The following is a 27,954-nucleotide window of genomic DNA, read 5'->3' as shown; positions in this document are numbered from 1 at the left end:
CCTGTGATTCTGACCTGTGTTCCGTTATAGACCACAGGTTTACTTAGGCCACCTTTATGATCAATTATATTCTTTAAAAAAAATTTTGTTTTTTTAAATTTTTTTTACTTTGAAAACTGTGATTTTATTTTATGAATCAAAAAGAAATATATTCATGGTAAATTTAGAATGTTTAGTTTTCCATTATCTCTCAAAATACTTTCCAGATATTCACAGTGCTCAGAACTGTGTAAAAGTTAACATCAAATACCACATTTTAAAGAAAAAATTTTAAATGTAGAACCTATTTCTAAGAAACCCTTCTCAAAGGTCAAGGCATTGGCAATTCTAATTTTAAGATAAAACCATTGTGTTATTGGGAATTTAAGGAATAATAATTTCAAGAGTTGAAAATCAGATCTCTTTTAAAACAGAATTTTTAAAAGAAATTTCTGAGGAATTCACACTGACAACTCAAACATAATACTCTACCCAACTCCCAAACTATTAAATGCATTATTTCACCTTGGAGTAGGAAAATTATAAAATGGAATCTCTAAGTTATAACATATATACATTAATATGCTATTTTAACTGTCATCTTTGCTGGCAGAATAATAAAATAAAAAAACAAATTCTATGTTCAAGGAACAAATGATAAATGCTCTTCTGGTTTTATTTAAGAATCCATCCCATTCTTTGTTGTTTTCTACCCCCATATTTTAAAATCATGACCAAAGGCCAAGAGTCAATCCATTTCCCTGAACTAAACTGCCGGTAGGTACTGGTCCTATGTATGTGTCCTTTAACAAGCCCAATTCTATAAGAACATGACTTAAGAACACTTTAGAATTCCAAAGCGACTCTGAGACTGATGTTCCCAAAATCTAGTAGACATTATTCATGGGCTACTCATGTGTACTGAAGCATGTCCAGCATGCAGGCAAACTTACTTGTTCAAATTGAGGTAAAACAGACAAAAAATGCTCACTATTAACAGAAGCTTATTTCATATAAACTAATTATGTTTTTTCATAGAAAGAGGCTCGTAAGCAATAAATTCTGATTTCAATCATCCAAAAAATTAAGCCTCTTCTTTTAAAGTCATTGTTACTAAAATAGAAGTTTTAAAATGAAAGAAAACATATTTTCCTCCCAGAACCTGCATTTTGTAATTTGTGTAATATAACTTATTATTATTTTATTTTTCAAATTTAGAAAGAACTCATGTATGGATGCTACTTAATATTTTTTCAGGTACCAAGTAATACCAACAGGATTCATAAATAGAATTTTCTCACAGAGGCAGAAAAGTTTGCTAACATTTAAAAAATACCAGCTACTCTTCTTTCAAACATAAAAGATGGCTGAGAATTAGCAGTTATGATTAGTTTCTCAGTACAAATACAAATTTAAATCTTGAACTTTTTTTTTTTTTTTGGCTAACACTTTAAGTAGTCAAATTTTACTCCACTTCCAGGTTTCAAATCAAAAACAAAAAAAAAGAATGAAGATTACCCAACTGGCAACAAGTCCCATATCCCAATGTTATTGTTAACCCAACAATTATAACCTACTGCCAGTAATTAAGTACCTGCTTGTTTTATTAAATAAGCACTGATCAGTTATATAAATAATAATCTGCAAGGATGGTACTTGGCACTAGCTTTAAGGTACCTAAAGCAGCAGCAGCAATTGCTGAAAGAGCCACGCTATGGAGGAAATGCTCTAAAGGGTTCAGCAGCTGCCCACCCATCACCCCACTCCCACCCAGTAATATGTAAAAGCTCCTGCTAAAGTTTTTCTTATGCGAATAAAGGCATACCACCTAGTGTTCTAAGGACTAAAACTAGCAGTATTAGAGCAATAAAGTGAAAATAGGAAGCCTAAAGGAATGATCTAAAGCCTACTTAGGAGAAACAAAGCAGTAGACAGGACCCTTAGCCCTCTTGTGTTTTTAGGGAAGCCGCCAAATTAAACAGTCAGATTTATCCACATTAACAAAATTTAACAACGCTTCCCCAAGATACCATAATAAAATTTGACCTTTCCAGTCAAAGGGCACAGGGAGGCCTCTCCCATGACCTGGAGTTGAATGAGTTCAAAGATTGGCAATAAAGGAAAAAAGAAAACATTAGGAGTGTGATGGGCACAAGCTTTGGAGTTTATCGAATAGTCACACCCATCTTCTCCAGGAAACGGAGACCCTTTTCTTGTTATTCTTGTTGTGTCATCCAAAAGTTGTCTTTGTCTTTCATGATATCTTCTAGAACTGCACCGTTTAGGAATACCACGTGCTTTCTGCGGGATGGATCTTCAATGTGGATCTTAAATTTAGAAAGCTTTTCCACATCTCACTTTAAAACTCGTTCTAAGTAAAGCTGTTTAAGTTCTTGTCCCATAGTACATAGTAGACCCTCCAGAAAGCACAATGTGTTTATAGAACTCAGATCTGGTATCAATATCAGCTGCCTGAATTGTGTTAAAAAGCAATTCAGCAACACCAACTCCCTCGACATTGATCAAGCGAGGCTGAAATAAAGCTTCTGGTGCTTCGAATCTCTCTCCCCCTACTTTGATAATGCGTCCATCTGGGAGTGTGTGCGATTCAACTAATACTGTGGTTTCTAAGGCCAGTTTCTGCTCTTGCTCAATATTATATCCCACATAACACAGTATTTCTTTAATGATGCAAACTGTTTCAAAATCAGCAGAATGGTTGAAAGCGTATCCTCGCAACAGAAGGAGCTTGATAAGGTATCTGGTAATATCCCTCTCCGCAATATCCAATATTCTGGTAAGGTAAGGGAGAGAAAAGCCTTCATACACTGGGCAGATGTGAGTTACACCATCTCCAGAGTCTATCACTACTCCAGTCAATAAACCTTGAGCATACAAAGTCAGAACTGCCTGAATGGCTACATACATGCCAGAAAACTGGTAAGTTTCAAACATTACCTCTACAATCTTCTCTCTGTTTTGGTTGGATTCATAGGAGTTTCTGTGAGTAAAATTTTACAATTTTTAGTATCTATGTTAAGTTTCTTTGGTCCAAATGTACAGTCCCACAGGTGTTTCATGTCATCCCAATTTCGTACTATGCCATTTTCCATAGGATAGTTAACTTCTAACATTGAGCATAATGCACTTGCCTCATCACCAACCATAAAATCCTTGATTTCAATGTTTCAAGGTTGATCTGATAATAGGGCTTCCAACCAAAGCTGGGAAGATGTGTTCTGGAAAGTTAGAGTCTGCATATCCACACTTCACAAACCCGGTGCCATTGTCACACACCACCACCTTCCTGCCCTGGCTGTCCATCGTCTGCCCTGAGGAAAGTCGCCGACGCTGCTGCACAACCTACAAATGCCACCGCCCAGCCCTTCTCTCTTCCTCCTCCTCCTAAATTTTTTAATTTTAAATATGTGGAGCACAATTCAGGGTTAGGTATACAAATGTTCATCATACGGTACCTTTGTTGATGAGGTGAGATCCCCATCCCCTGGCAGTTTCCCACTACTGTAAATCCCTTTCTTGTAGTATTGTAATAGTAGTTCAAGGTCCATTTATGAGTGAGAATATGTGATACTCAGTTCTTTATTTCTGTGATAGATCACTCAGTATTATAGACTCTAAGTCCACAGGTTGCTGTGAAGTTCATGATTTTGTCCTTCTTTATGGCTGCGTAATATTGCATCATGTATATATACCACATTTTAAAAATCCAGACCTCTTTTGATAGGCAGCACGGTTGCTTCCATGTTTTGGATATTGTAAATAATGCTGTAATAAACACGTATCAGCAGATATTTTTTCATAGAGTGATTTGATTTCCCTGGGTATATTCCTAGTAGGGGGATTGCAGGGTCATATGGCAGGTCAATTTTTAGATCTTTCAGGAGTCACCACACTACTTTCTACAGAGGCTGTACTAGTTTACACTCCCATCAGCATTTAGAAATATTCCTTTTCCCCCGCATCCTCTTCAGCATCTGTTGCTTTTTAGTTTTTGGTGATGACCAACCTGACTGGAGTTAGGTGGTATCTCAGTGTGGTTTCAATTTGCATTTCTTTGATGTCTAGTGAGACTGAGCATTTTTTCATATATCTGTTGGCTGCTCATATGTCTTCTTTTGAGAAGTGTCTATTCATATCTTTTGCATATGGGGGAGTTTGTTTTTTTTTCAGCATGTTTGAGTTCCTTGTAAATCCTAGATGTTAGACCTTTGTCAGATATACAGTTGGCAAATATTTTTTCCCACTCTGTGGGCTGTCTCTCCATTCTCTCAATGGTTTCTTTGGCTTTGCAGAAGCTTGTCAGTTTGATAAGGTCCCACTTGTCTATCTTATCTCTTATGGCATGGTCACTTGGGGTTCTGATCAGGAATTGGTTGCCAGTTCCAATTTCCATAAGGGTGTCTCCTGCATTTTCTAAGCTTCTTACAGTTTGAGATCTTACATTTAAGTCTTTGATCCATTTACAGTTGGTTTTCTGGTATGGTAAGATCATTTATGTTTTAAGACGAGCCTCTGGCCCACATTCTCATGCTGCTTGACTTATAGATAACTTGGAGATCATTAATTAGTCAACCTCATAACTTGGGTAAAAGAAAATCCAGCAAAAAAGAACTTAAAAATAAAAGAAGTTAAACTTGTCTTAAAAAAATTCCCAGAAGGAATATATTCTATGGAAAATTGTGTTGTTATTTCAAAAGAAGATTATGTGATAATGTTTAAAAGCAATGCACAGGTAAATGACCCATAGGAGGATTTTCGGCATGATTTAATTATAGAACTAACTTATTTGGCAATTTGTGTATTTGTGCGTTTTTGGTTAGGTCATTTATTTGTTTCAGAATTTGTTTGATTGAATTTCTATGGATTACTGTTGCTAACGATGAAGATAATAATCTTTAGCATTTCTTGGATGTTGGCAATATGTAGAACATTGTGTTAAGAGTCTTACCAGTATTTTCTCATTTAACTCTTACAAAACCCTGGCAAGATAGAGATTGTTATCATACTTATTTTGTGGAAAGAAAAACTGAGACACAGTCAGCTACACCTCTGTTTCAGACTTCTCTTATGGAAACTGGTTAATCAACATTCAGCAGGAGCAAAACAGACACACGCCCCTGCCTTGGTCATGTGTACAACCTAGTGAGAAACAAACTGTGGGCAGACAATGAATGAAGCAGCTTTCTCTGCTACTTCAGAACCCTGCCTTTGGTTAACCCTCTAGCTCTATTGCCCTAGAAACCTGATAAGAATGGATTGTCTGCCATATTGTTCAGTGGTGTTATTTATGAGAGCAAATGACTCATGTTGGACAACTGTTTCTGGACTGGTAGGAATTGTAAAAAAAACCTATAAATATGTTGTGGGAATGCCACGCTTCAGGCTTTGAGTGTGATGACGCTTGTAATGCAGCATGCATTTTGTCCATGGGCACACCATATGTGGTGGCCACAGAGTCGTTTAAAGAAATATCAGCTTCTGTGGAGGATGGGGTTGCTAATCAGGGAAGCCCACACCCTTTTCTAATACAGATGGTGCATGAATTGACTGACACCAGGACTCCTGCTGTGAAGAACTGTGAGTGCTGCCCTCCCAGCCAACTGAGGTTTGTCAATATCCTTCTGCATATCTGGTTCTTGGTGTGTTACATCTTAGTTGTAGACATCTATATATTTGGCTAAACCCAGGAGACTCTAGGGAGTATTGCAATAGGCAAGCTGTGTGTATAGCAGGTGGTGGTAAGTGTTTGATTAGTACACATGGATGGGACATGTCAAAGAGAGAAGATTTGGTGGTAGGAATTAAAACAAACAAAAAATAACAAGGTGGTCAGGGAGGATCTCACTAAAAAGATAACCTTTTGTAATATACCTGGGAAACATGTGCAGAACACACAAAACATGTGGAGATGCAGAGTCCATGCAGCTGTAAGCTCTGTGAGGGCTGAACCTCTGATTTGGTTACCCACTTTTCCTACAGAATATAATCCAGTGCTTGATATATATTAGCTTAAAAATAAGTGAATGCTTTCAAAGTTGTACAGATAATAAAAGGCCAAGCTGGGTTTAGGAACATAAAGGCATGACTTGTCTACACCTCCCCTGGGCACCTAGAGCATCTGAACAACCGTGAACAACAGCTCTAGCATTCATCAGGAACAGGTGTCTCTTGGGACATTGAACAGCACCAGTTGACACACACACACACAAGGTTTCTTTTGATTTTTTTGCAGGATGAGGTGAGGATCTGCTTAGGATCTTTTTATATTCAACAGTGTGACTCATTATCTCTATGCAGGTGTTTTTCAGTATCATCGTGGGCATAGGTATAATTAGTATTATCATACTTGGCTTATTACAAATATTGAATTAAAAAGAAACAAGGTCTTCAATTTTATAAATTGCCTTGCCAATCTGAGCATTTCCGCTGTTAGAAATATGAGTCAAATTTCAGTTTTAAGAAATAGAATATGTTCTATTTAGAGAATATTGTTGTGGGCTAGGTACACTTTCAAAAATACAAATTCACCAGAAAGTAAAATTTTCTGTAATTATGTTTTAGATTTTCACATTTTATGAATTTGATTTCTAATATTTAAAACTTACAGTTTTTTCCTTGCATCGTTTTTAAGCACAAGCCTATAATTTTTTTTTTTTTTTTTTGAGTTGGAGTCTCACTCGGTTGCCCAGACTGGAGTGCAGTGGTCACCGCAGCCTCGACCTGCTGGGCTCCAGTGATCCTTCCACCTCAGCCTTCCAAGTAGCCGGAATTACATGCATGTGCTACCATGCCCGGCTGATTTTTTGATTTATTGGTAGAGATGAGGTCTCGCTGCCCAGGCGGGTCTTGAACCCACGGGCTCAGGCAATCCACTCACCTCAGCCTCTCAAAGGCGTGGGATTACAGGCTGAGCCACCGAGCCCAGTTTACAAGCCTGTAATTTAATAACTACTGATGAAAAATACTGAATAAGATAATTATGCAAGCAATTTATACAGAGCCATATGTGCATAAAAATCTGTGCTGATCCAGTGTAGTTGTCCTTTCAATACTGGTAAGATTATTAATCTTTTTTGTAAAAGAGAAATTAAATAAATCCAAACAAATCATAATTCCTGTCATGATCAATTCTTATACTGTTTGATTGATATGTGTGCAGTAAGTTATAATTTAAGATATATAAAACCTTATGATCTAAGAAGAAATGACTACGAATGGCTGCTTTAAATGCTAGGCCCATGTGTTCATTATTTTTTGTGCATTAAGTAATGATTTTAATAAAAGTCTCGAGTTTATGTTCTGAAAGCTATTACTTCTTACTATTGGATATAACTCTTTGTCTTGAGGGCAAAGGAAACAGCACCTCATGTTTTTCTTAGACATGATATGAAAGCATTAATTTCTTCCTGCTGCTTCAAGGGAATTCAGTGCTGTAGGGCAAGTCAATGCAAAATGAATACATTTCCACGCATAATCAATATAGTTGGGAGACAGTGGGCGTCTATTTTTCATTCCAGCATCCAGAAAAGTAAAATGATATGTGAATTTTCTTCAAAAGAGGTGCTTTTAGGAAACACAGATGAAAATAGCAAAACACTGAGAAAGTCAGTTATTACTGCGATTTCTTGGCAGCCAAGACAGATATGAGTTTAGCCCTTCCTTTTCTCCTGTTTCCCTCAACAGGACAATTTGAAAATCTGTAACTTTATTTAAGGAATTGGCTGTGAATCACAAGTGACAGACTTAGTATTTAAGGATAATATATTTAGTCCTTGTAGTGTTGCTATGGACTCCTTGACTTCTAAACACCCCTTATGCTTTAAGTGAAGAGCATAGATCTGCATTTTGTGCTTAAAAATTGTAATCACCAGCCAGGCTCGGTGGCTCAGCCTGTAGTCCCGCGCCTTTGGGAGGCTGAGGTGAGTGAATTGCCTGAGCCCGCGGGTTCGAGACCCACCTGGGCAGTGAGACCTCATCTCTACAATAAATCCAAAAATCAGCCGGGTGTGGTAGCGCATGCCTGTAATTCCGGCTACTTGGAAGGCTGAGGCGGAAGGATTGCCGGAGCCCAGTAGGTCGAGGCTGCGGTGGCTGGGAGCGGCCACTGCACTCCAGTCTGGGTGACAGAGTGAGACTCCAACTCAAAAAAAAAAAAAAATTGTAATCACCAAATCACTACAGGTCCATTTTTTCTAAAGCCTGTATTTCTTGCTTGTGAGATTTTTCTAAAATAGGAAGGAGCTAAATTATAGAAAATATTTCAAATTGCCACTAGCTAGTTTTGGCTAAAGAGCCACGGATATTTGATGTTGAAATTTAAGTTTTAGAATGCTTGGAGAAAATGACTAACATTTTCATAAACTCTACATTATAAACTTTCATAAACTCTACATTATAAATCCTTTGAATTTTATACTCATGCCAAAAGGTTACATTTTATTTGTTCAAATTCTACATTTCTGGTTGTCTTTTTAGAAATAGGTTTTGCATTTACTCAAATCGTTTAGAGTATGGCTCACCAAAAACAGGAAGGAAGGAAGGAAGACAGGGAGGAAGGATAGGAGGGAGGGGGGGAAGAAATGAAAGTGTGATGTCCTTAGGGTTGACTGCAAATGCAGAAATGGCTTTGTAGCCTTTTGGTCATGCTGCCACATTTTCATCAATCTTATAAGAGTAGTCTTCATTTGTGGGTAAGAGAGGGGATTACAGATGATGGTTCTTACTTTGTTTCCTGGAGTTACAGGTAGTACAGGTCTGCAAACCTGTGTGTGTTTTAACCACCAGAATGCATTTGGAAGATCAACCAAAACAGGTTTCTGTAATTCTTCATTCTTCTATGACTTGGAACCCATGAATCCCTGGGAAATTCTTTCAGCTTGATTTGTTTTAGTGTCCAGGTACTCCCTGACGGAATTATGCATCTTGATTGATTTTGGAATATCAGTTGAAAGAGAAACAATGTGATTGATTTCAAACTCAATGGAATCACCACATTATAAAACATTACCTTTTGTTGTTTATAAATAATATATTTATATGTATAAACAATAAATAATAAATAATACATTCTGTCTATAAAGGAGCAAATCAATAAATGTCTATATGGAATTAAATATGAAAATTGTTGTTTATCTGTTCTCCACAACCTCAAGACTTTAAAGTTAATTTTTCTCCCAATATTGTATGCATCTTTCCTTTCTGTTTCTGTGCATTTATAAACCTTGACATGCACACAGCTAGTCATTTTTTACTATAATAATCATATTGCATGTTGTTTTAATTTTCTATTGCTATAGCAAATTACCACAATGTAGTGGCTTACATCAACACAAACGTATTTGCTCAGTTATATATATTTGAGGTCTAGCTTGGTTGAACTAGGTTCTCTTCTTTGGATTTCACAAGGCTGAAAGCAAGGTGTTGGCCAGCCTTAACTCTGATGTGAAGGAAAGAGGTAGAATCTGCTTCTGAGCTCTTGACTATTGGTAGAATCTAGTTGCTACAGATCTCTCATTCTTGCTTTCTTGCTAACTGTGACCTTCAGCTATTCAAGGCCACTCACATTTTTTTTGACATAGTCCTCTCCAACTTCAAAGCAGCAAAAGTATGTAAAGTTCTTCTCATGCTTCAAATCCCTCTGAATTCCCTTCTACCCTCATTCAGGTGAATGCATTGCTTTTTAAAACTTAGATGATTGCATTGGACCATATGGATAACAACTGTGACCTTGTTTTAAGGTTGGCTGACTCTTGACCCTAGTTGGATCTGCAGAGTCCCTTTCAATAGATAACAAAAAGGTATTCTTAGGAGTAACACAAGGAACAGGTGATTATGGAAGCCAAAATTCCACCTCCATACTTGTTATTGTGTGACTTGCTTTATTTACTTAACAGTATACCTTTGATCTTTTTCTATGGATCCAATTGTTCCTGTTATCTTTCCGTTTAAAATGTTTTGTTTTTTTATAGCATGGCTATTCAAATTTTGTCTTTTCCCTATTTGTGAAAATTTCAGTTGGAAAATGTTTAGCTAATATACATACATATATATACATGTATATGTATACCTGTGAGTCAGTGGTAGAAAAAAATAGACTTTTGAAATCTGATTGTCTGTGTCATTTAGTAGTTTCTCCTATACTTGATGAGTCCTGAGTCGGTTATTCAACCTCTTTGAATTTTGCAATTTGCTTATTTGTAAAACAAGAATAATACTATCTATTCATAGATTTATTAGAGAGATTAAATGCACTAATAAAAGGAAAAAGATTATCCTGGCACAAAATATGTACTGAACCTATGTAAGTCATTACTTTGCCATATAAGTATGATTCATGCTTATACTTCTGTGGCATAACTACCTAGAAGTGGGATTCGGCTCAAAGAACAAACACACTTTTAACTAAGAAAGATAAGAACAATTTGCTTTATGGTAAATCCACCCTAGTAATGAAGTCATCACTTTCTGATTTTTTCCTGACTCTCTAATGCTGGGTTAAGTATTTAGCAAGTATTTATTATGTGCCTATAATGTATCAGGTACTTGTTAAGCATATAGAATAGAATTATGAGCAAAACAGGCATGGTCCTCATTCACTGAATTTATAACTTGGTAATCTGTCAATATGTTAACAAGATAATCAAATAAAATTTAATTATAAATTAATAAATTTTCTCAACAGAGAACTGGGTCTTGACCAAAAGCAGTAGCCATATTAATATAATATTGGACTAGGAAATAGGAGAGAGGGGATGAGATTACACCTCAAAGGAAGAAAATTATTGTTTTCATAATAAACTGGATATAGGTATAATATTAACAAATATCATCATGAATAAGAATTATCAGGATAACAACTAGCTTTCCACCTTACAAAACTATATAGAGAGTAATGCCAATAATTAAGGTAAGGGACAATGGAAAAAGGTCAACTTGGGAGGAAACAATCATGTTTTTGCATGTACACACACCGAATTTGAGAATTTGCAACTCCAAAGGAGAGATGTGAGATATGGAATAAGATATTTGGAACACAGGAGAGGTCTGAGCTAGAGATAGATCTTTTGGAGCTATGATTCTAAAGCAGTAATGGAAGCCATGGGGACAGATAAGACCGTGTAGCTCTAAAGTCTGAAGCAGCATTGTTTAGGATAGGAGCTACTGCCACATGGGTCTACTGGCCACTTCCAGGTGGAACTAGTCTGAATCTGAAATCACACCCGAGTTTGAAGACTTGAGAAGAAATAAAGAATGTAAAATATTAATACTTGCTTATATTGACTGCATGTTGAGAACACATTTTGCATATATTGAAATATTAAAATTAATTTTGTTTCTTTTTATATTTTTAATGTGACAACTAGAACATCAAAAATTACAAGTGATATTTGTGATTCATACTTCCATTAAATAGTAGTACTGTAATGAGAAAAAAGAACATATATACATGGACTTTGAGAAAATCAAATATTTAAAGGCTTAGTAGAGAATAATTAGCTGCAAAAAGTATTGTAAAAGAGTGGTCAGAGTCGTAAGAGGAAAACCAGATTTATTTGGAAGCAAAGTAGAGAGTATGCTTTAAGATAAATTGTTCTATGCTAAGTAATGCTCAGAGATCGAGAAACAAATTGAAAAGTCTGCATTGGGTTTTGTGATTAGGGATTTTTTGAAGGTTGTAACATTACTTTTAGTAGAGAGAGAGAGATGAGTGGAAGACTGCTTTTGGAGTGCTGATTAATACACTTAGCATAAATATTTGGAGATTGGGAGGGCAGACAAATCTTAGCAATGTGGCTGCTTTCACAGAAATGAGATGAAGGGGTGTGTTTTAATATGTGGAGACCTGAACTTGTTTAAAAGCCAAGAGAGCTGCCCAGAAAAGAAGGAAATGTTTTGTTGTAGGAGAAGTCTGAGATAATGTGTAGTCTATCGTTTCTGGAAAGCAGAGTAAGAGAGACCTCCTATAAGAGCACTCATCATATTTTTAAATAGCTGTGCTTTCTTGTCTGTATCCATCATTATACTTTAATAATTAGGGTCAAGAGGACAGGAACTATTTCTTCCTCGTAGTTTAATTCTCAACACATACAATAAAGTTTTCTATACTTAGTATAGCTTCAAGATACATCTACTGCTTAAAGAAATCAGGAGTGTTGAATATATGAGTTTGCAATGCATACAATGATCACAATGAACAGCTCTTGGATTTTTTACAGACTGTATATGCACATGCCAGGCCATAGAACCTGTGGATGTCAGAATTTCTGGAAGCTTGGAAGCTTAAGAGAAAGGGTAATTTTAAAATGTCAATTTTTAAAAGTGAACAAAATAATCAAAGAGAAGTGAACAAATCCCAAACCACCTTCCCCTTGAACTTTTTCAAATCTTGGCAGTTGTTACTGGGTTTCTTGATGTCCATCATCACTTTACTTTAGGTTTTAATGAGGTCATTTTATTTTATAACTTCCCATCTTGTTACACCTCCCGATGAAGTTCTGCTATTAAGACTGCTTTTGCTGAGTTGTGTGCCAGGACCAAGCTGTTCACGAACCTGAACAAACAAGAAAACTGCCCATGATTGAGAGCCACTTGACAGTTGGAATTTCCTGACTTTCCCTCTTCCCTTCGTGTGTGTCCCACTTTTCTTGGTAATGCATTTCTCTGTTGGTCTTAGTATACATGAAAGAAATGCATGAAGTCCCGAGAACTGTGTTTTTGGTGTAGTGGTCTCATTCTGTTATAGGTAAGCATACTCACTGTTTTCTAGAAAATAAGTCAGGAGAATCCATGGAAGTTCTGGAGATACTATATTTTGAGCAGATAACATTAATTGAACACTTAAATTTTTCATAGACTGATGTAAGCATTTTAGAGGACTGATGTGCTTAATCCTAAAACAAAGATATAGGGTATGTACTGTCAACACTGTCATTATCAGTATCATTATCATCTTCATTTTATGAATGAGCTGTTTATTTCATAAATGAACAGGTAATTTCATAAATGAACAGGTAATAAGTTATATAATTGGGATTTGAGTGTAGATAATGTGACTCTAAATCCCTGTAACTACTAAGTTATACATATTTGCTAAAGCCAGAAGGAAATAAACTGTTACTAGCCATATTCACATATCACCAGGAATAGGAAACCCAATGATCTTAGAAATGAGGTTGAAGATAGTCAAGTGATCTTTTAAAATTATAAAGAAAAGAAGGGTGTGGTAGATGATACACTGACTTGAGACCTAGCCTTGAATATTCACTTACAGAATGTTACAGAATGTCAGGGTTTCACTGCACCAGCAAGCCATTCACTGAGACAAAGAGTATTGCCAGTGAAAAAGGTTTTATCATGCTATGGATTATACCAGCCAAAGAGATGGGAGAAAACCTCAAATCTGTCTCTCTTAACTGATGAAAATTTGACATAGCCAGGAAGAAATGTAACTATGTACTGGAAAACAGAAAGTAGAAAGGGGAGTGTCATTGTCCAAATGTGGTGATCTGGTGAGTTTCAGTTCCTTGATACTATCCAGGAGGCCTGACCATAAGACAAAAATACACTTTTCAAGTTTTAAGACCAGGAGGACCAATTTCTACATTTATTCAAGAAACTGTGAACATCAGTTCTATGGGAAAATTGAGCTGGCGTCACAGCCGAAAAGGAATTGTGGCTTTGTCAACAAGTTAAATTTTTCGGTCTAAATTTCTTTCTCTGGAAAGTCAGTCGGTTTGACTGTCCATATGGTCATTTGGAGCCACAAAATAATGAAATTTCTGATAAATTCCAATAAACAGATTTCATGTTAAAAAATGCTGAATATGTAAATGGAAAAGGACACTATGACACATTTTCAGGGAAATCTCTTTTTTAAAACCAAACTGTATCCAGCTTTATTAAAGATACTTTTCATAAACAATCATGGTATTTTAGGCTGGACATGGGCAGACAATCTTTAATAGTATACAACAACTTTCAAACTCCCTTCTTTAATGGACTACAAAAATCAGAAAGCCATTATAAAAATCCAATGAAGTCTTCATTTGATGCTCTGAACAGGGAAAGTTTAGAGTGAGGGTTGACATTTCATATTTAGCATGTTGTTTGACAACTTTTCACAAGCCGACCCTGACTTTCAGGAAATGAAATGAAAATGGCAGAATTTGTCTGAAGATCCACAATCTATAAATAAAACTGCTGCTCTTATGAGGGGTGCCATCTCAGCGGCATCACTGACATACTGGTAACCAATTATTTGGGGTCTGGTCCCAACAGATGTCTGGGTTTAAGGGAGTTAAGTCTATGCTGAAGGCAGAAAGGGAGAAGAGGACATAAAAAAATGAATGTTTTTCCACACCACAAGGCGTTTGTACCAAGGTGGCTCTGTGTGTCAACGTTGGGGAATCCTCCTCCAAGAGGAGGCCAAGAGGAATTCTTTTAAAACTAGAAGGGAAAGGTGTTTTCCCCACATCAGTCCAGCTTTGGAGATGTTCTATTAGTGACATATGCCCCTTTCCCAAAAAGCAACAATAAAGTGTACTGTGTGCTAACAAAATAGCTTAAAAAAAATATGCTTTTTTATAAAACTTGATAAAAAATAGTATTTCAAACTGTACAGTTACTAGAAGTACACAATTATCAAAAATGCACACACTTCACTTGGCATCTCCAGCACCTTCAGCTTTCTGTGCCTGGTCTGTTTTGGCCTCTCCATTTTCTGCAGGGTTATTTCTCTCCTTGCCAGCATCGGCTTTTCCCCCTTTTCCCTTTGGGTACCTTCTCTCCCTTCTTAGCTGGGGCCTTCTTAGGCTTGGGCTCTGGCTTTGGAGGAGCAGGTTTAGCTGACAACCTTGCAGATCTTCTCTGGGGTTTGTCCTTCACCTTGGTTTTATCTCTTTTAGCATCCCCTTCAGCCTTTCTCTTGGGCGTAGCGGTGATGGCAGTGGAACTAAGGCATTGGATGTGAGGATGGAGCGGCGCGCGGGCTTTGGAAAGTCTGGGGGTCGTTCTTGTCTCTTCTTCTTCACACTGCTCCTCAGTGAAATCTTTATGAGAGAAATCTCTATAATTTTCCTTTTAAAACGTTTCTAGCAAGTATGATGGATGACTAACTAGATGTTAATTGTTCACATCTGCTGATTAGAGAACTTAGGAGGATTTTAGAGCATTGATTTAATAAGGAATGATACTTAAATCATAATTAGCTTATTACACTTTAACTGCAGTTTGAATATGTGCGATGGGAAGGATTTAAAAAGATTAATCTTTTCCAGGGACCTAGTAAGTGCTATATATTACCCAAGAACATCTTCTAAACTGATGGAAACAATGATTATGCTGATTCTTTCTAGTATATTGATACCAGAGGGAAAAGCAGGACATCCAGTCTTCAGATAGATCACAAGCTCTTAGTGTCAGCTTTCAGCGGTTACACCGTTAACACCCTTGCGCCTCTTTTCATGGGGGAAAATTTCATGGTACTGAACAATGAAAAATCCACTTCTCAGCCTGTACTTCATAAAAGAAGCTATTCTGCTCTTTCTCAAAGTTGTCAGATGTAAGTCCTCCTACTACCCTGGATTGGCAGAGCTCTGCCATCACCAGGGAAAATGGAATTAAAATAGAATTGCTCAGCTTCAATAAAGAAAACAGCAACAATATTTTCAAGAATAATTTAACAAATATCCTGTTTAAGAAATAAAAAAAATCTTGAACTGAATTAACCTTTCTGCCTTGCCTAAAGCTGGAGTACATTATTGTCAGGCATATCCTTATGTTTTTACTACATATGTCTGTATCCCTAAACAATATATTTGCATTTTTTTATTTTTGAAATGTGACATAGCTCAATACACACAATTTCCTCTGCTTGAGTTCAGAACCAATTGAGAGACAGATAAAGAAGTCACGTAGGTGAACATAGCTTGATGGTTGGCTTAGAGGGTGAGGATTCCTTGTGCAGCAACAATCAACTCTTGAGTTCTGAACTCCAGAAATAGAATAATTTACTCATGAAAAGGAGAGGATAATTGTAGACCTTCCCATGGGAGGGAAATGGTCTTGCCTGTAGGAACACACCAGAATGCATCTCTGTAAGGGTAGATAACTCTCAACAAGGAGGAGGACTGTGAACCAAAGGATTTGTAGAAGCCTGGGAAAGAATACAGTTATTACCAGGAAATTTCTTTTTTCATGATAAATACGAGTCATCTCTTACTCCCAGTAAGGAGGAAAAGTTACTTTATAGCCTCACTGTACAAAGATCTTAGTTATTGCATGCATAAATGTATGCAATGTATTTTAAAGTTCTAGTCATGTGGACACAGTTTCATTTCAGGTTAGTGGCTTAATATTCCTGTGTTATCCTCAGGAATTTAAGTTGAAAAATCATTTGAGACAATGGTACACAGTGGATTAGTGAACTAATTGGACTCCATTTGACTGGTTGAGATATGGAGTTGGAAAAGGCAAATGTGTAAAACTGCTTACAAAAGTCTGGCCTATCTGGCTTATTTTATTTGTCTGTGCTACATGTTCTGGTTGAATAACTCAGAGCCCAGCAGGTTTATTCCTTGTAACAGGAGCAATTCCACAAACATGAAAATGAAATAATCTTAATCAGTGTGAAATTATATATCTGTACATTCAAAATAAGAACATATATACATATATAGATTGATGTGTTGTGCATTTGTTCAAAATGAGAAAATATGTAAGTATATATGCATATGACCCAAATTTAGCATTACATACCTAGCTTTTGAGTATTTGCTAAGTCTTAAATAAAGTCTTCTCTTTCCCACTATTTCTATACCACTCAGTTTAATTGGGCTGCTGAAGGTTTTTGAATCATGCATTATTTGCCTTCAGAGACCAGATAAATTTGCTGTCTTCCTTGTCCTTATATAATACTCTAAAGTTGAAAAGCCATTTTCAAATTACAAATTGAATGAAAGAAGGCAGGATGAGCCAAACAAATCCATAGCATTTTAAGGTGATATCAGCATTTATACTTTAGAAAAAGAGGGTTAGGACAATAATAGAATTGTGAATTCTTTGTAATAACTTTTTATTTATGGTGATAGGATAATAACACAGTCCTTTCTGTCTGACAGACAGGGAAAGCCAAGAGGCCTGGGAGTTTGTGTGGGTAATCTCCCTTTGTTTGCTACAAGGGAGATTCTTAATGCTGCTTGAAGTCACTTCTTGGATGTGGTATTTGAGAATCTCTGCGTATGATGTTCCCTTTGTGCAGGTAAAGATGTGCATGACTCTGCATGTATTCATCGGTATAAAGCAAAATGGGCAATAAAATTAATCAAAAAATAAACTTGAATATCAGTGAACAGAAAGGCTGCTGCAACACATCTGTAGAGTGTTGGGAGTCAACATATGTAACCACACAGCTGAGGCCTATGAAGGCCTATTCAGAAGGTCACCTCTGAGACAAGGATATAACATCAAGTGTGTACATATGAATAGTAACCAGTGTATTATAAGACAACAGAATTTTCAATATTAGGAAGTGACAGTCTAAAATAAAATCTTATTATATCCTATGAAAAATGCACAGCAGAATTATTTATATCTCTTTTTCTTTCTAAACTGTTTTTCTTCTTAAGATTTTTTAGCTGTTATTTCCTGGTAAACTGATTGATTAGCTTTTGTTCCAGTATGTAGTTTCATTTGGGGTTATGATTAGACGTTATAACTGTGATAATAGTTGTATTATGTTGCTTTTGGTCAAGCAGAACGTTCTTGGTTTTTGTACGTGCAGTAACTTTCAGCTTGCTTCAGTCCCCGGCTGTCGTTATGGCAACTGTGCAGTTCATTGTTTTAAGTGGCATGGCAGGTTTTGAGACATAGGTAGTTTCCATGTAATAGGCAATCAGATTTAGGTTTTAGGTTAAAATGTCATTGAATTAAGTTTCATAGAACATAGAGTAAGTTCATAATTTTTATACTTATTAGTACTAATGATAAGGTTTGTAATAGATTATAGTAGGATAATAGTTGTATTAGAATTTGGACATGATATTATAAGATAAGTAATTAATAAAGTATAAAAGACAATAGTTTAGATATTTGAAATTTATAGAAGTTGTGATAAAATTTTAGGTTAAGGATAAGTTCATAGGTAATTAATATACAATCATAGGGCAGTATAGAAATGTAGTAGGTTATAGAATTATAAAATAAATAGTATAAATTAAGGTAATAAAATTAAGTCATTAAGTAAACTTATAGATTATAGTATAGTGTTAAGTTAATAATATTAATCGTCAAAAATATTAAAAGTTAGTAAAATTGGATTGAACTTAGAGTTAACTTGGAAAGTTTTTTAATCAGGGTTTAGAACTTAGAGTATAATATGAATGATTTATTGAACATTGTGGAGAACATTTTGAACAATCTGTATTGAAATTGTGCACCTGTGATTCATACATCATGGAATTGTAATTGTTCACTGGGAACCTGAAAGTCTTGTGATGGTACATGATTTGTAAAGCGTGTTACACATCAATGAACTTGTACGCCCCCAGCAAGTAATTGTCACACTGCTGGAGATTATAGAAAATGGTATATAAGTTGGAAAAAGTTTGAATAAAATTGGCTTCAGTCTTGGCCAGACTGTTCCCAGAAGAGCTGCCTCCGTGTGGTTTCTTCTCTCCGTTCTGATTCACCGGTGCGGTCCTAACCCCCCCTTGGTCAGTGCAGGTCACCGACAGTAGAGCTTTCATAAACACTTGCTCATTTGAAACTCACCAGCTCCCCTTAAAATAAGCAGATGTTGCCTCCATCTTAGAGGAGGGAACTGGCAGGGATTTACTCAGGGGTCTCAGTTGAGGTAGTTACTGCTATTAGTGCCATCGTAATGATGAGCAAGCTGAGTCACAAAGAGTTAAATGATCTATCCCAGGTCACATGGCTGGAGAGCGGGAGCTGAATCTGGGTGGTCTGATCTTGGAGCCTGTGTGCTGACCTCTAGAGTACTGTGACGGCAAATGTCTCTGCCCAGATCAAAATATATTTACCATGTTATCAAGATGTACACTTAAGCAACTCTAAAAGCACCGTGCCCATTGACTTTCTTCCTCAGCATTTTATTGTCTTTGGACATCTCTTTTTAAAATTTCTTTCCTTTGACTTCCATACTGATGAAAATAATCATGTTATATTTGCATATTGTTTTTCTGTTATTTTTGCTTACACTACTTTATGTGTACAGTGCTAGAACTTTGTAGGAAAGTCTTGCTGCTATTATTATTGTAGGAATAAGGGAGTTAAGGTACAGACATGCTAAATATCTGGATCACAATTACACAGTTGAAGTGCATGAACTACATTCTAAAACTTCTGTCTTATGACACTGGAGATGCACAGTTTCTGTTACAAAATGTTTCCTCAAATTTTATTTCTGTTATTTTTTTTCCAACTGAGTGAATTAGATACTCAAAGTTAATATTAATTTTGCTCATATGAACCACATCTGAATTTGATTATGATTAAATCTGATTTTTTTGTTTTTTGGGTTTTTTTTGAGTTGGAGTCTCACTGCGTTGTCCTGACTGGAGTGCATTGGCATCGATCTACTGGGCTCTGGCGAGCCTACCCCTCCAGCCTTCCATGTAGCCAGAACTACAGGTGTGAGCTACCACTCTTGGCTAATTTTTATTTTATTTTGTTGCAGAGATGAGATCTCACCATGCTGCCCAGGCTGGTTGAGATTTTTAAATTATGATTAAGTTTGAGATTGAGTTAAAAGTAACTGTTGTCATTTTATATAAGAAACACTATTGTGTGTTTGAAATGTTGTGTTCAGCAATGTATGGATTAGGAATATAATAGCTGTATTACATGAGAAGGAGCAGTATACTTTATTCACTAGCTGCTCTATTTACATGTGTAACATTGGCAATGTATAGTTTATTTCTCAATCTTTCTGATGACTTTGTAGCCACCTATTGCTATCTACTGGGTTCTGTTGAGAACTGTCCTGCTAGTCACCTTCCTTTTTAAGAGTTTGGGGTCTGATGGCTTGGCACTGAGACTTCAGTGACTTTTAAATACCTTTTTGTCTATCTTATAAATTCTGAAAATTTTTAATGAAAGGTTGGTTTAGTTGTTCTTATCTAGTGTCATTTCTAATTTTATCTCATAGAAAAATTGGAATTCAAATCTCACCAATGGATTACCTTGAATATCATCACTTTGAATCTATATCAACTATTTTTTGTTTTGTTTCAACATTAGAACCCATTCTATAGAGATTTTTGTCAAGATTTTCTTATCTTTCTTTATTTCAAGTTATATATACCATGGATACTTCTCTTATTAAAAGTGGAAAGTGGGGTCTTAAAGTAGCCTAAGTCTCCAACAATTCATTATGGTGAACAAAATGGTGATATTAATATATGAGATTACTGTATTCAGAAATAAGCACAACTGCAAATAAGTTTTTAATGTTTTTGTATGCTAAAATATAAATCACTCATTAAATAGAAATTACTATGTGCTGCCAATAAAATTCTGATGATAAAATTTGTTATACAGTCAAAATTTTAAATTATGTTTTGTGTTAGTTTGATTTTAAATTGCATTAGAAGTCTGATCATGTATAAGTATGTATTTTATTAATTTATTTTAGTTATATTAGATAATATATCACAATTTTTTACTACAAGTATGTTAAGGTTTTCTTTTTTTTTCTTTTTTGAGTTGGAGTCTCACTTTTTCACCCAGACTGGAGTGCAATTCCCACTCCTGGCCATCGCAGCCTCGACCTGCTGGGCTCCGGCAATTCTTCCACCTCAACCTTCCAAGTAGCTGGAACTACAGGCGCGTGCTACCACACCCAGCTATGTTAAGTTTTTTAAGCACTCCCCTGTATCTTTTTTCATGAGTAATAACTAACATGGAGAAAAATGCTCTCTAAAATCATTAATAATGCTGGTACTAGTTTTTAAATAACCAGTAATACTGAGATTACTTCCAGAGGGTTTTCTGATTCTACTCATAGTCAAACGCATAAGCACAACAGAGACTACAGTATAATAAACAATCAAATAGAAAAATGCTTTATAAATGAGTTTTATGATTATATTTTCCCAGATGAAAATTTTAAAAAAATAGCTACATTACAATGATTCTTTCAAGTTGCAGAGAAAACTATGACTGAATGGTAGAAACAAAATTAGGGGCTGTAAGATTTTTTGCAAATAAAAGAAAAAAGTTAAAATTATTGTAGTATGAGTTTGAAGATTTAGAAGAGTAGAGAAATGCAATATTTCAGATACTGTTAGTAATAATACCATATGTGACTTGTGAGATAAAATATGCATAGCAAAGTAGGTATCACCCCAAGGAGCTTCTTCTTCTTCTTCTTCTCCTTCCTCTTCTTCTTCTTCTTTTGAGTTAGAGTTTCATTCAGTTACTCAGGCTCGAGTGCAGTGGCCCACTAATGGCCACTACAGCCTCATCCTGCTGGGCTCAGGTGATCCTTCCACCTCAGTCTTCCAAGTAGCTGGAATGACAGGAATGTGCCGCCATGGCCGGCTAATTTTTTGATTTATTGTAGAGATGAAGTCTCACAAGATTGCCCAGGCTGGTGAACTCTACTCCTAGATGCTTGGAAGGCTGAAATGGAAGGATAAGCAGAGTCCAGCAAGTTGAAGCTGTGGTAGTCATGATCGTGCCACTGTACTCCAACTTGGGTGACAGAATGAGACTGACTAAATAAATAAATAAATAAATAATATTTAAAATAAAATAAAACAACATATCTGCAACCCTGGGCTCAGGCAATCCTCTCATCTTGGCTTCCCAAAGTGCTGGGATTACAGGTGTGCACCACTGAGCCAGGCCCAAGAACTTATTCTACAGAAGCTTTTGAGGCATCACTCAGTCCTCCATTTCTTACCAACTCCACATGCAATCACATAGTAAGAATGCATTGCCTTTGTCTTCTGCTTTCTGTACTTTCAATTTCTCCTTCCTTAGGCTCTTTATTCTGTCTTCCCATGTTTCTATTGATATTGCAGTAACTTTAATTTTTTGAATTTTTATGATTTAAAAAATATAAGTGCAGTTTTGTTACATGGATTTGCTGTGCAGTGGTAAAGTCTGGGCTCCTAGCAAACCCTTCACCTGGATAGTGTATGTTGACCCAATAGGTAATTTTTCATCCCTCATCCCTTTCCATCCTTCTGCCTTTTGGAGTCTCCATCATCTGTTATTCCACTCTTTGTGTCCACGTGTTCTAATCATTTAGTTCCCACTTTCATTAAATGATGTGAGAACATGCAGTATTTGCCTTTTTGTTTCTGAGTTATTTTGCCTAGGGTAATGGCCTCCAGTTCCATCCATGTTGCTGGAGAAGACATGATTTTATTCCTTTTTTAAAGGCTGAGTCATATTCTATGGTGTGTGTGTGTGTGTGTGTGTGTGTGTAGCACATTTGTTACTTTTGAGCTTTTAATAATAGCTATTCTGACTGGCATAAGATGAATTTGTCTGATGATTAGTAATGTTGAGCATTTTGTATGTTTTCCTTTAAAATAAAACCATATGGGTGGGCATGTTGGCTCATGCCTGTAATCCCAACACTTTGGGAGGTCAAGACAAGAGGATTGCCTGAACCCAGGAGTTCACAATCAGCTTGGGCAACATGGTGAGACACTGTCTCTACAATTAAAAAAATTAGCTGGGCGTGGTAGCATGCACCTCTAGTCCTAGCTGCTTGGAAGACTGAAATGGAAGGGTCGCCTGAGCCCAGCAGGTTGAAGCTTTGGTAGTCAGGATCGTGAGACTGCACTCCAGCCTGGGTGACAGAATGAGACTCTGACTCAAAAAAATAAATAAATAGTATTAAAAAAAACCAAAATAAAGCCACATATCTACAACCATCTGATCTTTGGCAAAGTCAACAAAAATATACACTGGGTAAAGGATACTCTACCCAAAAAATGGTGCTGGAGAAATTGCTTAGACATATGCAGAAGAATGAAACTGAACCCAAAACTCTAGCCACACACAAAACTTAACTCAAGATGAATTAAAGACTTAAATGTAAGCCCCAAAACTATAAAAATCCTGGAAGAAAACCTCGGAAATACTCTTGTGGACACTGACCAAGGCAAAGAATTTATGGCTAAATCCCCAAAAGCAAATGCAACAAAGACAAAAATAGACACATGGGACTTAGTTAAACCCAACAACTCACGCATGTCAAAATAAGTAACCAACAGAACAAATAGACAGCCTACAAAATGGGAGAAAATATTTGCAGATGAGCATCAAAGGGATAATGTCCTGAATCTACAAGAAACTTGACTCGACAAGAAGACAAATAATCGCATTAAGAAGTGTACAGTAATTTCTTGACTGTCTCCAGGCTTCCAGATTTCTGTTTCTCTAGTTCACTTTCCCCACTGTCCAAAGCTGATTATGAAGAAAGAAAGTGGAAGAAAAGTAGCAGTACCAAAAAATTTCAAACTGCCAAATATTTCTATGAGCACTTAACTTAAATTAGCTCAACTCTCAAGACACAGAATAGTCCTCACTTGCAGGACATGAAACTGAATATTGCAGAATTTCCAAAACAAGTGCAAGTTCACCTAACCAATTATCAAAACAGAATCCATTCCAAGGTTCCCATTCCTTTGATTTCGAACTAGATAGATGGAAAAACTTCCTAATGGCATGAGTGGTATCTATTTCAATGTCAGTTTATACAGTAATAATAATAACTTATACTTGCACACTTTTACCATAGCAGGCATTCTTCTTGATGTTTTACATGCATTAACCCATTTGATTCTTCGAATAACCCTAGCAACTAGGTTCTACTATTATCCCATCATTAATGATGAGATGATGAAGGCTTAAAAAGCTAAATAGAGTGACCACTAGCAGTAAGCAAGGAAATAGTAGAGTAAGGATTCAAGTCATGCTTTCTAACTTTAGCCACCTCAGAAGGTCTGATTGTTGTATGTTTTTGTTGACCTGATATGAAGTGAATAGTCAAATTCTGTGTGTAAAAAATGCTTTATGGAGTAAATATTAAAGGAGAAAATGTTAATGATGTTTTAAAAACAGGAAAAATTGTATTGATTGTTTATTTAGGACCTATGGAAACTTTAGAGTCTGTTGTCCTTTTTGCATCCTTATACAGTGTGGGATTAGGATGAAGAAAAATTTTGAAAATACAGAGGGAAAGGGCACTTATGGGCCTAACAAAATGTGGCTTGCTTAAGAAAACTGAAAAATTAATTTTGAAGAATAAACCATTTATTTAAAGAAATGAAAATTAAATTAACACATTTGTAAAAACTGAGGATCTCTTTTGTTTTGAAGGTACTGTGATTCTTAAAAACACTATGCTTAAAATTTCCCTACTTTGGTAAACTTTAAAACTTTACATTATTTTCTCTTTTCAGTCTTGTTGAAGAATAGTGTCGCTTCTTGTGATCTAGTTATTCTGCCCATGAACACTATGACCTAAATAAGACGACTGTTGATTTTGTCAAAATTTTGGCTTACCTAGTGTTATAAGTTTGATTGTGATTTTCAAAATGATATGTCAAAGTCCTGATCTTCAGCACCTCACCTCAAAATGTCACCTTATTAGAAACTACAGACTTGCAGATGTAGTTGGTTCAGATGAAATCACACTAGAGCAGGATGGGGCCTTGATCCTGTGTGACTGGTGTCATTATAGGAAGAGAATGACAGAGGGCAGATGTCCATGTAAAAGAAAGGGACACTCAGGGAGAAAACCAAGTGACAACAGGAGCAAAGATTGGAGTAATGCAGCTGCAAGCCCCATTAACCAAGCGCTGATGGCTACCAGCAGAAGCTCAGAAAAGTTAAGAAAGGATTCCATCCAGACTCTCATTGGAGCATGGCCTTATTGATGCCATGTTACTGAGCTTCTAGCCTCCAGAAATGTGAGAGAATAAATTTCTTTTGTATTAAACCACCTGGACGTGGCAATTTTTAAGGGCAGCATGAGGAAACGAATATGCCTAGCATCATTTCACACTCATGAACTCTTGTTTCCACAACAACCAAACCCAGAATCTCCTGCATCTATGGGTCTTCTATGTCTGCCCATTGCAATTACATGTCATTACCCAGAATGGTTATTTGCAAAGCAGAAAAAAACCCCTTTGAAAATGTAGCAGTTTTCATCACATAAGAGATTTGAGTCATCCTCTCTTAGTTTCAAAATACATCTGTCCTGAAAAGATTCTCCATGAGATCTTCTTTACTGTTACCTTTCCCGTTTCTAATCAAAAGGGCAGGCGGGTGAGCTTACTCCAACTGGAATGCAAGCTGCAAAGCTTCATAAGGGCAGCAACTCTCTCTCTCTCTCTCATCAAGTCAATTAATGGATAAATGATCTGTTGAGAAAGGAAGGGCCTAACGGGATATCTAGCTTCCTAACCAGTCTGAATACAGCATGCTCCTCAAAACTGCACAGATAATTACCTGCAACAAACACGATTATATCCTGTGGTGTTTGGAAAGGTGGACTCCCACCTCCCTCCCACCTCACCCTACTCTTAAACTATCACAATGAGCTAAGGACTCATAAGCGTCCTCCCCTTCTATCTAACCATAGTATTTATTCCTAGCTCTCTTTGCCTTTGCTTTCTTTCTTCACCAAAGCTCCAGGGATATAATTTAATTTCCTCTTATTTCCAGATATTTTACTATTTTTGAGAGTCCTATTTCCCAAAGATTGGACTGGAGAAGAATACCTTCTTAACTACTATTGTTTTTAGGAATTTGGTGAAAGCCAATACCATTATTATCATGAACATCTTGCCAGAATTTCAGAATCCATAATGATAATTATATTGAAATACAAATAACCTAGGAATATGTTTATTTTCCTCTCTTCCTATAATATGTGCTAGATTCTCCCGTATCCTAATAATATTACCAATTTTCCCTGGTTTGTAGGCTTAATCATCTCTTTTTGTTTTTAATTTGGTGAGAAATCCCCTACCATGCCATTTTCCATCTGTAGAGAATATGTATGTTAAATTATAGTGAAATTATGGATAAAAAATGTAAGTATACTATGTTTAAGAGTGTAACATCCTTCAGAAGAACTCTTCACTGTGGGCTATATTTTGCGTGTTTCATCCTTACTTTACTTAGAAAAATTCAAATTAGATTATTCTTAGCCCAGAAGCCAAATAGATGATTTTTCAAATAAAATAAATATTCATAGCTGGGCTTGGTGGCTCAGTCTGTAATCCCAGCATTTTGGGAGGCTAAGATGAGTGGATTGCCTGAGCCCACGGGTTCGAGATCCACCTGGGCAACTTGGCAAGACCTCATCTCTACAATAAATCAAAAATTAGCTGGGCGTGGTAGCGCGTGCCTGTAGTTCCGGCTACTTGGAAGGTTGAGATGGAAGGATCACCGGAGCCCAGCAAGTCGAGGCTGCAGTGCCCGGAAGCGGCCACTGCACTTCAGTCTGGGTGACAGAGTGAGATTCCAACTCCAAGAAATATATATATATTCGTGTGATTAAGGTTTTACAATTCATTTTTGCACATCTGCATTTTTCTAATTTTATAATGAAACTGCTGTAATTTCATAATGCCATATTTTTATGGTCCTATTTCTATTTAGCAGGCAAAATTATTATATGTTACTGACAATTCTAAAATGTAAATCAATGTTTTTTCTAATGATAGAGTTTTAAGAAATAAATTTTCTTTAGACCAAGATTGATTGGCTCAAGAAATTTCCTGTTGAATAAATGTATGTTCAGCATGAATATGTTGACACAATTAACTTGTATTATTTCTTAGTGGAATAACATCCATAAACAAATTTAATGCCACATGTTTTCTGGGTTGCTGTATTGACAGACTAAAAAAGTAAGATAAAAGTATGCAGTATGATATTTCTTGCTTACTCTTGATATAAGAACATCATTAATCATTAATGCCTTACATAATAATTCTTCATTATTCCCCAAAAGTAAATATGAGCAAGAGGTTAAATAAAGATGAACAGCGGTACAAAGCAGTTAAATTCTAAACATGAGTTGCCAAGTCATCTTTAAAATAGTGGTGGATATTAAGTTCAATCAGTATAAAAATCTTAATTAAAATTTAAAATAAACTAAGAAAAATAATCAAGATTATTATTCTGAGATTTTATTGAAGGAAGAGGTCCTAGTCCTAAAGTCTTTACCTCTTTTATTTAAAGAACATAGGTACCTTCTTTGCAGAGAGAACTTTCAGCTATAGATGCATGGGCAGACTCTCAGTCACAGTCCTCTATACACATCTCACCTTCAAAATTATGGGATACAATAAGAAGTATAAAGGAATGAAAACATTAAGATGTAGTCAAAGGAGGACCAGAGTACCTGAAGTTTAAAATTGCATTTCCACCATTTTAAATGTAATATAGGCCTATAAAAGAAAAATTGGGGCCGGGCTCCGTGGCTCAGCCTGTAATCCCAGTGCTTTGGGAGGTCGAGGTGAACGGATTGCCTGAGCCCGCGGGTTCGAGATCCACCTGGGCAACTTGGTGAGACCTCATCTCTACAATAAATCAAAAATTAGCCGGGTGTGGTAGCGCGTGCTTGTAGTTCTGGCTACTTGGAAGGCTGAGGCGGAAGGATCACCGGAGCCCAGCAGGCGAGGCTGCAGTGGCCGGGAGCGGCCACTGCACTCCAGTCTGGGTGATGGAGTGAGACTCCAACTCAAAAAAAAAAAAAAAAAAGAAAAATTAGAAAAAGAGTGAAGCTATAAATAATGTAACTGTAGTTACACAATGACTTAACAATTTTTGTATTTGTTCTAAATTTTATTCCTAGAGAACCATGTTTGTTGTTAAAATCTTTTCATTAGACAAGAAAAACATTTTCTCCTAAAATTGTTTTGTGCTCTGTCAGACCAGTATGACACTTTTGTAGAT

The 27,954-nt window shown here is 36.3% G+C and overlaps 2 pseudogenes; both read right to left on the bottom strand.

Annotated features, from left to right (window-relative positions):
• Nucleotides 1–1,955: 1,955 nt before the first annotated feature.
• Nucleotides 1,956–3,303, bottom strand: LOC103261874 (annotated as a pseudogene).
• An 11,354-nt stretch (nucleotides 3,304–14,657) lies between these two features.
• On the bottom strand, nucleotides 14,658–22,024 carry LOC103261877 (annotated as a pseudogene).
• Nucleotides 22,025–27,954: the final 5,930 nt, after the last annotated feature.

Source organism: Carlito syrichta, unplaced genomic scaffold, assembly GCF_000164805.1.
Source record: "Carlito syrichta isolate Samal-C Ts95f unplaced genomic scaffold, Tarsius_syrichta-2.0.1 Scaffold304129, whole genome shotgun sequence".
Classification (NCBI taxonomy): Eukaryota; Metazoa; Chordata; class Mammalia; order Primates; family Tarsiidae; genus Carlito; species Carlito syrichta.
The sequence above is the reverse complement of the archived record's forward strand: the minus strand, read 5'-3'. Positions and strand labels throughout refer to the sequence as shown.